This window comes from Prionailurus viverrinus, chromosome B1, assembly GCF_022837055.1.
Source record: "Prionailurus viverrinus isolate Anna chromosome B1, UM_Priviv_1.0, whole genome shotgun sequence".
Lineage (NCBI taxonomy): Eukaryota > Metazoa > Chordata > Mammalia > Carnivora > Felidae > Prionailurus > Prionailurus viverrinus.
This window is the reverse complement of record NC_062564.1, coordinates 146,547,947-146,560,304: the sequence shown is the minus strand read 5'-3', so window position 1 is coordinate 146,560,304 and position 12,358 is coordinate 146,547,947. Positions and strand designations below refer to the sequence as shown.

General features: G+C 39.8%; 1 non-coding gene across 1 annotated transcript; it reads left to right on the top strand.

Annotated features, from left to right (window-relative positions):
• The first annotated feature begins 5,281 nt into the window (after nucleotides 1–5,281).
• On the top strand, nucleotides 5,282–5,383 carry LOC125165008 (U6 spliceosomal RNA). The gene has a single exon (XR_007151917.1). It is a non-coding gene; the product is annotated as a U6 spliceosomal RNA (small nuclear RNA).
• Nucleotides 5,384–12,358: the final 6,975 nt, after the last annotated feature.

The following is a 12,358-nucleotide window of genomic DNA, read 5'->3' as shown; positions in this document are numbered from 1 at the left end:
CCCCTGACCTGGGTGAAAAACCCTCTAACCCTCTGCTTCCTTTCCTTTTGAGCTCAACCTTTTTTGCTGTTGTTTTTCTTTAGCCAGCAGAATGCTGGCTAAATTACAGATTAGGACGCTGGCATTCTAGATTCCTTTAAAGAAAATGTTACCTGTGCCACTGTGTATGGACCAAATTGTCTGAATTCTTCTACAGAGGAATTGAGTCTATAAAAATGACTTGATAATTTAGACAAAAGTAATTCCTCAAAGAGAAGTTATTTGTGTATTTAATACATGCCATGCTAGGTATTCTTTCCTCAAGAGGCAAGACCCAGCCCTTGCCCTAAAATGGTTAACAGTTTTGTTGGAAAGATACCATGAGATGGACAACTCCTGGTCAACTATGCTAAGTTTAAGAACAGTTCAGGGGGACCTGGGTGGTTCAGTTGGTTAAGCTCCTGACTCTCGGTTTTGGCTCAGGTCATGACCTCATGGTTCATGGGTTCAAGCCCTGCATTGGGCTCTGTGCTGACAGTGAGGAGCCTGCTTGGGATTCTCTTTCTTCCTCTGTCTCTGCCCCCTCTCCCGCATACTCTCTTTCTCTTTCAAAAATAAATAAATAAACATGAAAAAAAAAAAAAAGAGCAGTTCAGATTGAGCACCACATCATGGCTGTCTGGGATTTCATGTGAAGCCATAGTCAGAATCCCATTCATATGAAGGAGAATTCTCTCATTAAAACTATGTATATTGAACACTACTATGTGCCAGGTACTAATCTAGACAATTAGGACACCCCTGTCAACAAATCAACCTAATTCCCCACTCTCAGGGGAACTTACATTTTAGCAGAGGCTTTGCTAGTGACTTTGATAGACTCCATCAGGGCTCATATCCCATGAAGCTTCACAGTACCCATAATAGGCCAGGTGTCTACAACAAAGTGGGTGAGTCACCCGAACTACCTGGAAGATCCACCTTGAGAAAGTAAAGACCAGGGCAGGAAAGTATGTATGACTTCCTCTTGCAATTTAAAATCTTGCTTTAAGTGTTTCTGTTGAAATTTTCTAAGCCAGAGTAATCATCCATAGACTGAGGGCACTTTCTATGAAACTGCTTGGTAAAGAATGGATCACCCCTTGGGGCGCCTGGGTGGCGCAGTCGGTTAAGCGTCCGACTTCAGCCAGGTCACGATCTCGCAGTCTGTGAGTTCGAGCCCCGCGTCAGGCTCTGGGCTGATGGCTCAGAGCCTGGAGCCTGTTTCCGATTCTGTGTCTCCCTCTCTTTGCCCCTCCCCCATTCATGCTCTGTCTTTCTCTGTCCCTAAAATAAATAAACGTTGAAAAAAAAAAAAGAATGGATCACCCTGGTATTGGCTGTGTGAGAGTCCCTGTAGGAGGGATAGTGGCTGGGTGGGTGGGTGTTCCACTGAGCCTGGGCCTGGGGATCTGGACCCACCTTCTCAGCTCTGCACCTCAGCAGCTTTGCAAAAGACAGTCAGGTTCCCAAACTGTCAGACTCCAGTGATCTAAATGCAAACAATTGGTAAACTGAATTGTTACACTGATGTGAGTGAGTATAATACACATATTGATGTCTAGATTATTGAATTTTGAGACTATAGTACGGCAAAGGTAACAAAAAGGGTGAAAATTCAAATATACATTGAGAATAGGCAATGTGGCTGGCTTTTTATGTTGATCTAGTGACTTACTTTTTACACCAATCTTTTAAAAAGACATTATTGGTTTATTTTATAGGTAAAATAGCTGAGACTTACAGGGCTACGTGGAGTCCCACAGGCCATGAGATCAAGGTTCATAGGAATAATGGCAATACTTTCATAGCACCTTTGTTAACATACTGACTGTTCCTCACAACACTGTCGGGTGGGTACTCTTTTTAATCTCCATCTTATGAGTACCTACTGAATGCAGAGGTTAAGTAGCTCACCCAAGATCCCAGACTGTTGTTAGTAGAACTGGGATTCAAATTTAAATCTCTAAAATTCATAGGCTCTTAACCATAATTCTAATCTGTCTCTCTGAGTGATTAATTTAATTACTATGAACTAAATATGTGTGCAATTTTTTAAAGAAATTTTTCCGTATAATTAAAAAAATACATTTCAAGCTTTTACGAGTGTTCCACCTTTTCCATATGTCATTTTGTTTTTTTATATAATGAAGTCTTAAAAAGAATGGAAATAGACTGTCCCATGTTATAATCACATAAGGAGGAAGATTTTCCAAGCACTGCTAAAAACTCTAACTCCATGAATTCTACAGTTCATAGATCTTTTCTTCCTAGAATTTAATTTCCGTGTTAAATTTAATTTGTCTATCATTGCCTCAAAGCATCAAGAATACGCTGAAACAACACCCAGGAAAAGTAAGGGATGTGGCATGTACAGCCTTGAGCTTGTTAGAGGGAGGGCAAGAACTGTGAGGAAAGAACTCTGGTCCTGTCCTTTCCTTTCTCTGCAGGAGAAATCTTGACATTTCTAAGAGAAGAGCCAGGAGCAGTTCCTAGTTCTCAGAACTGTTGGTCTGCTGATGAAAATGAGCATTTTTCATTTTGGACAAGTTATGTTGGAGATTCCTATCACTTCCCCAGTGACACACCAGGTTGAGAGTTGGTTCTTCAAGTCCAGAGCTGCTTGGTGCCAAGGAGAACAAACAAATGGACAGATAAATAAATATCAAAGGCTGATAGCTCAGGGTCAGAGAGCATGAAGAGGCAGAAAGAACTGCGTTTTAATCCTCACTCTATTAGACCTTCACATGGTGATCTAAGGTGTTTAATTTCATTGAGCCTCAATTGCTACAATTGCGAAATGGGGATTTATTCAACAGACATGTACTGAATGCCTACAATGTGCCAGATATTGTTGCAGGTACTGGATACAGTCCTGGACAAAACATGCAAAATTGTTACCCTTGTTGAATTTGTATTCTAGTGTAAGTGGGGGGAGCAATGTAGCGAGTCAAGTAATAAACCAATGAAAAAGTGAAATATATAGGATATCAAATGGTTGTAAGTATCAAAGAGAAAAATCAGGGAAGGTGTGATGGACTATCCGCTGAGGGTAGAGTAGGGGAGCCAAGGATGTTGAGGGGTTAGACTTGTAAATAGGATGGTCAAGGAAGCCTTCACTAAGAAGCAAAGATTCTAAGGGAGGAGAAGAAGGGAGCCGTACAGATACCTGAGAGAGGCTGTTCCAGCAGATGGAAGAGCTAGTGCAAAAGTTTTGAGGCAGGGACCTGCCTGGCGGGATTAAAATAACAACAATCAGGGTGGCTGAAACAGATTGCATGGAAATCAAGAGGGCACGGGGTCAATGGAGGGGTCAAGGTTTCAGACTGCACAACTGGAATAATGGAGCTTTCAGTTACAGAAATGAAAAATCTTGGGAAGGACCATACCTGATTTTGAACTGGTTAAGTCTGAGATTCCCAGTGCTGCCCAAGTGAGATGTCAAGAAGTCAGTTGGGTAGTCAAGTCTGGAGTCAGCAGAGGGGACCAGGCTGGACATATAAATGTGGAAGTTGTCAAGTATTAAAAACATTTCAAGTTAACAGAAGTGGGTCTAAGTAGAGAAGAGAAGAGGCCCAAGTTCTGAGGTCCAAAGCTTGAGGTCTGCCAATGTTTAGTGGTCTCAGAAGAGCCAGCGACAGAGTAAGAGAGGTAGAGAAAAGTTAGGAAAGTGTTTTGCCCTGGAAGCCAGGGGAAGAAAGGAAGCTGAGGAGGAAGAGGAGAGTTGCTAGGTCAAATACCATAGGTAAATTAGCACTGTCTTCATAGCATAATGGCATCAAGTTAAATAAAAACAGTATTTGTACAACACAGCATAATGCCCATCACAACAGCTGGCACAAAACAAGAACCTAGTCCATGCTTTATTTCATTAAAAAAAATCTACTTGGACTTCCCAAAGGAAAATTTAATCCCATTCATAATTTCACGGAGATATTTGATCTGCTAATAGAAAGCATTACTTTATATCTCCAAAGACAGTGAAACTCTTAAAATGGGAGGAAATAAACTATTTCGTAGAGGTATTTCATGAAAAGTAATATAGATTCTCTTTTATCCATAAAATTTATATTTTAATAAATCATAAAACTGAGGCAGTAGATTTGATATACAGAATTTTGCTTCATAAATGAATTTTTTAGGAGTAATTCATTTTATGCGTTAAAGGACAGCTAAAAGGAGGGAGAGATGAAAAGAAAATGGAATAAATAAGACAATCTTCATGCTTACTCTGCACGATACTCTGCCTGGTGCTTTATAAGTGCATCTTCTTCAATTGGCACATTCACCCTGCAGACTGAAAATGGCTCATCCCAAACAATGGAAATGGAGTGCCCGAATGTCTCTGCAGTGGTGATACCTGCCAGACAAGGTGCGGGCTGTAAGGCTGGCCATACAAGTGTTTTCTCCAAATGCCAAGCACCATTTATACTAAGGGAGAAGCTGTATTATTTACACCAAAAAGTAAAATGACCGAAGGATGGAGATATGCATTTGTCCCCAGTGGTGTCTTTAGCCAACCAAAATTTTAGAATAATGTGAAGAAGTAAAGGCAGAATCAGAATTTTCTATTTCTTCTGGTCTAAATCCTTCATTTCTTAGTTGAAGACAAGGAAGGCCAATGACTTTCTTCCAGATGACGGGAAATGTTTTGAGAGTAATAGCAGATCTCTGCTTTGGGCTTGTGATGCCCATTCACAACATCTGTGAGCAGGTGAGCCCAGACTATCACAGAATGTACCCACCATGTGTCATCTGCAGACTGGATTTTCTGCGGAGTAGACTGTCAGAAATGGCCTTAAGACCTTGCCTGTGGAGATGAATACAAAGATTGAACACAGATATTTTGAATAATCCTAGTAACTCATGGATTTAGTTTGCACAGGACACTGAGTTCTTCAAGGCCACCATTACTTAGTGGGGTTTTGTAAGCAGCTGTAAGATAGGATGCTTGTGTCCAATGGTGCTTACTATACTGCCTAGGACAAGAAGAGAGAGTGAACCCTGTACTTGGGGCCTATACTGTATCACATGATAATTTAAGTACCTACTTTTTAACCCTCTATCCTTCTAAAATGTGGAGAGCGGAGAATATGTCTACAGTTGCCAAGATCGTAATCCTCACCAACTGGTTTATGGTTAGTACACAATAAACATTTGCTGCATGAATGTGTTGTGCTTTATTTCACAGACCTGCCAACCCTCACGTCCATAATAGGCTATAGAGATGCCCACATACACTACTTTTAATGTCACCAATTTAGTGCTCACTTCGACAGCACATATATTAAAATTGGAATGATACAGAGAAGATTTGCATGGCCCCTGTGCAAGGGTGACACATAAATTAACGTCACCAATTTAGACCAAGAGATAGAGAGATGTGAACAATTGCTCAGGAAAATGTAGAGCCACGTATTTTGAAATTCAGAATCTTCAAGTGGGGGGGATTGTTGAGCCCACTGAACTCCATGCTCTGTGAGAGCAGGAATTGTGTTTATCTCATTCACCGTTTCATCCAAGAGGCTTCATGGTACATGACCTATATTATTATTGTTAATGATTAAATTTTAAACTATCAAGTTATTGGGGCGCCTGGGTGGCGCAGTCGGTTAAGCGTCCGACTTCAGCCAGGTCACGATCTCACGGTCCGTGAGTTCAAGCCCCGCGTCAGGCTCTGGGCTGATGGCTCAGAGCCTGGAGCCTGTTTCCGATTCTGTGTCTCCCTCTCTCTCTGCCCCTCCCCCGTTCATGCTCTGTCTCTCTCTGTCCCAAAAATAAATAAATGTTGAAAAAAAAAATTAAAAAAACATAAACTATCAAGTTATCACAAAAGGTACTTGATGAATAGCAATGATGAAAATGGACTGAATTGGTGTTAAATGCTAGAAGTAAAGGTACTCAGAAGGGTCTTGTGATGTGTTCCACTGGATGAATTTCTCTTCATCATCTTTTTTGGTAACAAATAACTTCTTAGGGCTGAACACTCAGCAAACAACCAAGAAATATTATCCTAAGGTAGATTTTACTCAAAGAAAACAAGAGATGTCAAAAAAAAATCTTAAATTAATAGGAAACGGGCTGAGTCAATAGAACAGTTAATGTAAAAAATTGTGCTCAGAATCTGATTACCTAAAAAATTTGTATTTATTGTTATCTTGAACCTCTATGCCAAATGTTTTGAAAATGGTCTTGTGAAACTCTAGCTCTTTCAATAACATCTTGGAATATTCAAATACCAAATCTGTGTTGAATTAAATGGTCTACATAGTGGTTGAGCAAAGGCTAAACTGTTTAGGTCTTTATATGAAATTAGTATTTTAATTTTCAATTATATCTGTATGGAAATATTCAAAATTAGAGCTGACAGTGGCCTCGCTGAGATGTAACAGGGTTAGGAGAAGCAGTAGTATCAATAAAGGTTTTCATCCCCAGGAACCATATATGGGTATACTTTGTTATACCAGTGGTTTTCTTAGAGCTGTGATATCAGTTATGGGTAATAGTCCTGTAAGAACAGAAACAAATGATACACTTTATCGTTCCTTTTTCACTCGTGAATCAGGTTATGTCTGCTATTCAATTGTGTAAAGATAAAACAAATTAGCTTATTAATCTCATAAAGGCAGAGATTCTTAATTGTTATCTGGAACTAAAGAAAAGTCAGTAAAGACCCTCTACTTGGCCAAAATGCCAAACCGAGCTACCCTTCAGGTTGGATGCATGTAGTTAAAGGAAGCATATTTATTATTCTGAGTGAATTTGCTTTTGGAACTTTACCACCTTGTAACATGAAGAGGACTAAATGGAGATAATGATGCAAAATAATTGTCACTGTGCCTGGTTCAAATAGACACTTGGAAATCTTATTTCTGGCCCCACTCTCTCTTTTTCTTGCTTTACCTGTAGAGCCCTGAATCATGACTATTCAGCTACATTATGTCTGGGTATCATGAGTGCTCAGCTCCCTGAAAGGAATGTCTTCAGATGTCTTCAGAAGATACCCTAAGTATCTTCTTCTTACTCTTACTCCTTCTCCCCATATCTCCTCTTCTTTCTTTACTCTAATTAGTTGAAAGTGGATTAGTTCCAACATGATAATAACTAGGTCACTAGGCAAAAAGTAACAGTTAAAGAAAGAAAGAAAGAAGAAAGAGAAGAGGGAGGGAAGGAAAGAGCAAAGGAAGGGAGGAGTAGGTGAGGGGGAGAAAGGAGGGAAGGAGGGAAGAAGGAAGGAAGGAAGGAAGGAAGGAAGGACCCTATAATGTTATAGGCCATTGCTAACTTGTAATATTATAACTAAGATATCAAAGATGACCCTTTCCTTTCTAGAGCCCCCACCTAGATTAAGAGGATCTTATTTCTATAATCAATATGCTTGTTCTAGGAATAGGAACAAGTAAGACATTTTGCTTCTCCAAAGTGATTCTTGGACAAAAAGTCTTCATAAGCCACCATCCCTAAAAGTAGTGTGGTCAGGTCCTGACTGAAAGTGTCAGGGTGACTTTGACCAGATGAGGCCGAGGCAACCTAATGACCCATTTCTGTCTCCTGTTAATAACCTTTCCTAAGTTCTTAGAAAGCTCTCTTTCCAATAAAAGACTCTGTGTCAAACTTCCCATATTATCTTTAGGTTCCAGTTTGGGTTATTTTTCTGGATTTTGTTTTGGTTATCTATCAGTCTTTAGTGGCAACTCCAGGTTTTGATTTTGGTTTGAGATTTGTTTATCCTCTGGGTCCCACATCTGACCCTCATTGTATTTCTGAACTTAGTGCTGTTAGGTCTTGGTTCCAGATATTTGTCTACTTGCTTTAGTTCCTGATTTCAGTTCTGACCTCTGCCTTTGGGAGGGAAATGTTTGTCTTTCAAATTTTCTTTATTACTCAAAATCCATTTAATTGTTTTCTTTTCCAAGAAGACTTTCCCAATCCTCTCAAGTAGAATAAACTTCTTTCTTCTTGGCTCCAGTTTTTTTTGTTTTTGTATCTCGAGCATTTCTCCACTTTTGCATTAAATGTGAAATTATCTTGAAAGCAAGGGTCTCCTTGCAAGTCCATGCTTATGCAATGCCCTAGCCAAAATAGCATCCTCAATTTACTGAATTTAGGTGTTGGCCATTCAACCATTGTGATGCCTTCTAGCATCACAGTTCGAGTGCTGACTGTGGATGTCATCCAAAATAGAGCTGTAAGACATAAGGCATACAAGAACAGACATGCTGAACATCAGGATTTGCATGGTCAAGCCCCAAACTTTCATTCCAAGGAAATGAAAAACTGTTCTATGAGATCAGACAAAGGACAGGACTCAAGTTTGGAATGAATTTCTGAGAAGATTTGAGATCGAGGTACATGCAGTCATGTACCTTGGATACATGGATAGAATGCCCATGGATATGTTTTCTCGTTCCCATAAAACAAAGATGAAGGGATATCAGCTGAAGTTGAGATTAACTGTAGCGAAATCTAAAAGAACTACCACTTTTCACAGTGAGTAATGCACTTAAGTCATTCTTCTAACTTACCACTTCTTTTTAAATTTTTTTTTAACATTTATTTATTTTTGAGACAGAGAGAGGCAGAGCATGAACGGGGGAGGGTCAGAGAGAGGGAGACACAGAATCTGAAACAGGCTCCAGGCTCTGAGCTGTCAGCACAGAGCCCGACGCGGGGCTCGAACTCACGGACCGCGAGATCATGACCTTAGCCAACGTCGGCCGCTTAACTGACTGAGCCACCCAGGCACCCCTAACTTACCACTTCTTAAGTGGTCTATATAAATTCACAACAGGCCTTGCAGTATCCTTCAGTAAACCAGCTGTGGTATGGTAGAAAGAAAACTTGACTTGGAATCAGGCAGTCTGATTTAGGATCTGGCTTTCCATTACCAGATATGTGAGCATAGTAAAGTCACTTAAATGCTCTAATTCTCATTTCCCCTCTGCAAAATGGGATTATAGTAGATCCTACTGGTGCCTATCCCTATCCCCTTTTTCTTTCAGGCCATACACCCTTCCCTCAGCTGGTAGAAGTGCTGGCTGATAATGACTCATAGCTGTCCCCTTGCCATCAGAAATGCCCTTGTCCGCGGTGGTTTATACACCACACTCCCTTCCTCTGATAGTTCATAGCCAGTGAGTAGCTGGCATTGGTGATGAGGAGTAATAAGGTTAATCTCACAGAGTTGTTTGAATTAAATAAAACAGCATACATGAATATGCCTGGGATGATAAGTTAAGTATTAAAATTAAAAAAAGAAAAAAAGAAAAAAAGAAAAACTAGAACTAAGAAACTGTAGTCTTGTATGGCTAATTTGTAAAGTTAGACTCATGATGTCAAGGAGTATAGTCATGACCTCCGACATTTTCTGGGTCAGAAGCCGGGGTGGAATGGTTGGCACATTTAAAAATGACAACATTTGTGTTCGCATACATGACACAATCTTTCTAAATCAGTAGAAGAAATGCAGCCTAATGGCAGTGCCAGTAACATGTGAGATAAAGAGGATGTTGCCCTCCATGTCAGGCTGTCCTCCTTACCAACTTCCTAGCAAATTACATATATTCGTCCTTTCAAATAAGTAGAATGTTTCACATAGCTCACTGCTACTCTTGACCCATTATGAGCAGATTTAAGATATAGTTTTATTCAGGTCTTCAAAAGAAGCAACTCGGTAATTCTTTCAGCAAATGATGGTGATAACAATTGTTCCATTTATTGAATGCCTATTGTGTGTGGATTACTCTTCATACACTCATCGCATTGGTCAATTGTTGGTTGTTCTAATCACCCCAAATTTGCACACAAGGAACTAGAAATTCCTTTATTTAATGACTTCTTGAAGGTCACACCTTCAGAACAAGGGTTGGAAGCCAGGTTTATCTGACCCTCCAGTGTGCTCATGGAAGCTGAATTAGGGCTGAAGCTGAATTAGGGCTGCGTGAAGGTAAATCCATGTTTTCTGTTTTTATTTTATAATTTGACCCAGGCCTAACCAGAATGTGGAAGAAGAGTAAGCATCATGGTATAAATTGCTCTTAGCTCAAATATTTACAAAGAACCGCCAAGGGGATTATTAAAAAAGGAGGGCTATTGTTTATTGGTGAATCATAAATGAGAAATTGAGTGGCGCAATTATTTCATAAAATCTGAGAATGGAGGCTAATGTGAGGGATTGTTCCTAATACCCACATATTTGACAGCTTGGAAAATGATATCCTCCCAACCCTGTGTGCAGGATTGCTCAAATTTTCAGTGTCGCTGAGGGTATGTGGCTCAAAAGTAGGAAGAAGATGTGGCTAGTGATGGGTTTGGCAGACTTGGTAGCTGCAAAGATAAACACGAGCCACCAAGAGTGGGGATCAGGTTAACCTGAGTTGAGGAAACTAGATAAGAATGTTATTGCTAAACAGACATATTTCAAGTCTCCCATGAAATGTTTTTGGCACTATCTCCCTTTTCAATGAATGTTTTCCAAAATTGGTCACTGTTTAGAGAATGTTGATCATTTGCTCCTTCAGGGATGCTCCGCAGACAAGATGGTGCCTGCTAATTGTGAAATCTATTCTGAAAATACATTTCAGAAGCGCCAATGAATAACCCATGAAAATTCTCCCTGGAGTCGCATTCATTGTATTCTTAACAAATGCTCAAAATTCAAGACGCTGATAATGATTACCTATTAAGGTATATCTAATCTGGAAATTAATTTAGCTAAACTTTACTAGATAGAACATAATCCGCCCCCCCCCCCCCCGCCCGCATTCCTTTTACCTTTTAACTAATTTATTTTTCTAAGGCCGGTCAAATTATCCTAAGGCAAAGGGAAGAAAGGTCAAAATGGCACATCAATAAACTGAAGACTAGCTGGCATAACAGAGTAGGTGAAATAAGTAACAAATTCGGACTGAACATAGAGGTTATTGAAATCTTTCTTGGTAATCCTTGATTATTTTTTAGACCTGTGTACTTAAGCCTGGTTTTTTAAAGGATTTTTTTTTTCAACGTTTATTTATTTTTGGGACAGAGAGAGGCAGAGCATGAACGGGGGAGGGGCAGAGAGAGAGGGAGACACAGAATCAGAAACAGGCTCCAGGCTCTGAGCCATCAACCCAGAGCCTGACACGGGCCTCGAACTCATGGACCGCGAGATCGTGACCTGGCTGAAGTCGGAGGTTTAACCGACTGCGCCACTCAGGCGCCCCATAAGCCTGGTTTTATAATGGATCATATATGTTAATAATGCTATGATTTTAAAACAAGCACACACACGTATAAGAAATTTGAATTTTTTTTTCCTGAGATATACAACGTGTTGCATTTTTTTTTTAAGGGAGAGAGATACACAAAAGTGAACCATATAATGGCCTGGTTATAACTATGCTTGGAGAAACCTCAACTTTTTGTAGGTGATCAGATTGAGGAACTTTAAAGGATATGACATCTACTTTTTCTGACACTTCCCTCAAATGAGACCAACACTTATTGAGGTTCCATATATAAATTAGTCACCAGGACAACCACAGAAAGGAATGATAAAGGTGAGTCTAATCCCTATTTTAGTCACACACTTTAGTCCCTATAAGGTCACAGAACAAGCAAGCAGCTGAGCAGGTGCTCTGAACCCAGTTCCCTGATATCTCCGTTGGCTTAAACTACCTGGAAAGTGCTTTGAAGAAGAGAAATTGAGTAAAAGCATTTAATCTGTTTAATTATCAGCTTTAATACTGCAAGGTAGAGTCTATTATCTGATAGTTATCTGGATTCGTGAGCAGGCAACAAGATGATTTTAATAGTTAAGACTTCTATAAACACTTTATTATGAAAAAGTGACCCAAATCTCTCTGTGAAAAAAAAAAAAAATTCAAAGGAAAATGATTCGTTTAGGTCAGTTCTAAGTGATGAAATCTCAAACCAGGTCAGGTTACTGGATAAGGTTCTGTTTTTTGTGTTTTTGTTTTTTAATATAATTTATTGTCAAACTGGCTGCCATACAACACCCACTGCTCATCCCAACAAGTGCCCTCCTGATGGGGGGTGGGGGAGAGGGGAAAGTGGGTGGATAAGGGTTTTTTAATAGAGGTCCTAACATATAGCTTAGTTCTAGCGTCATCAATAGTGCCATCCCTTTTAACGTTTAGAGGCTCTGTCCAACTTTGTAAGTAGAAACCTTTTGCCCACGAAAAATACAGCCAAATATTTCGAACTCCTTAAATTTTAGCTGCATTTTAGCCTCTGAATGCACAACAAAATATTCTCCCAAGTGGAAAATAGGAGATGAAATTTGTAACGTCAAGTTTGGGCTAGAAGACTTCCAAGGACACTTAGAGCTCTCTAATTC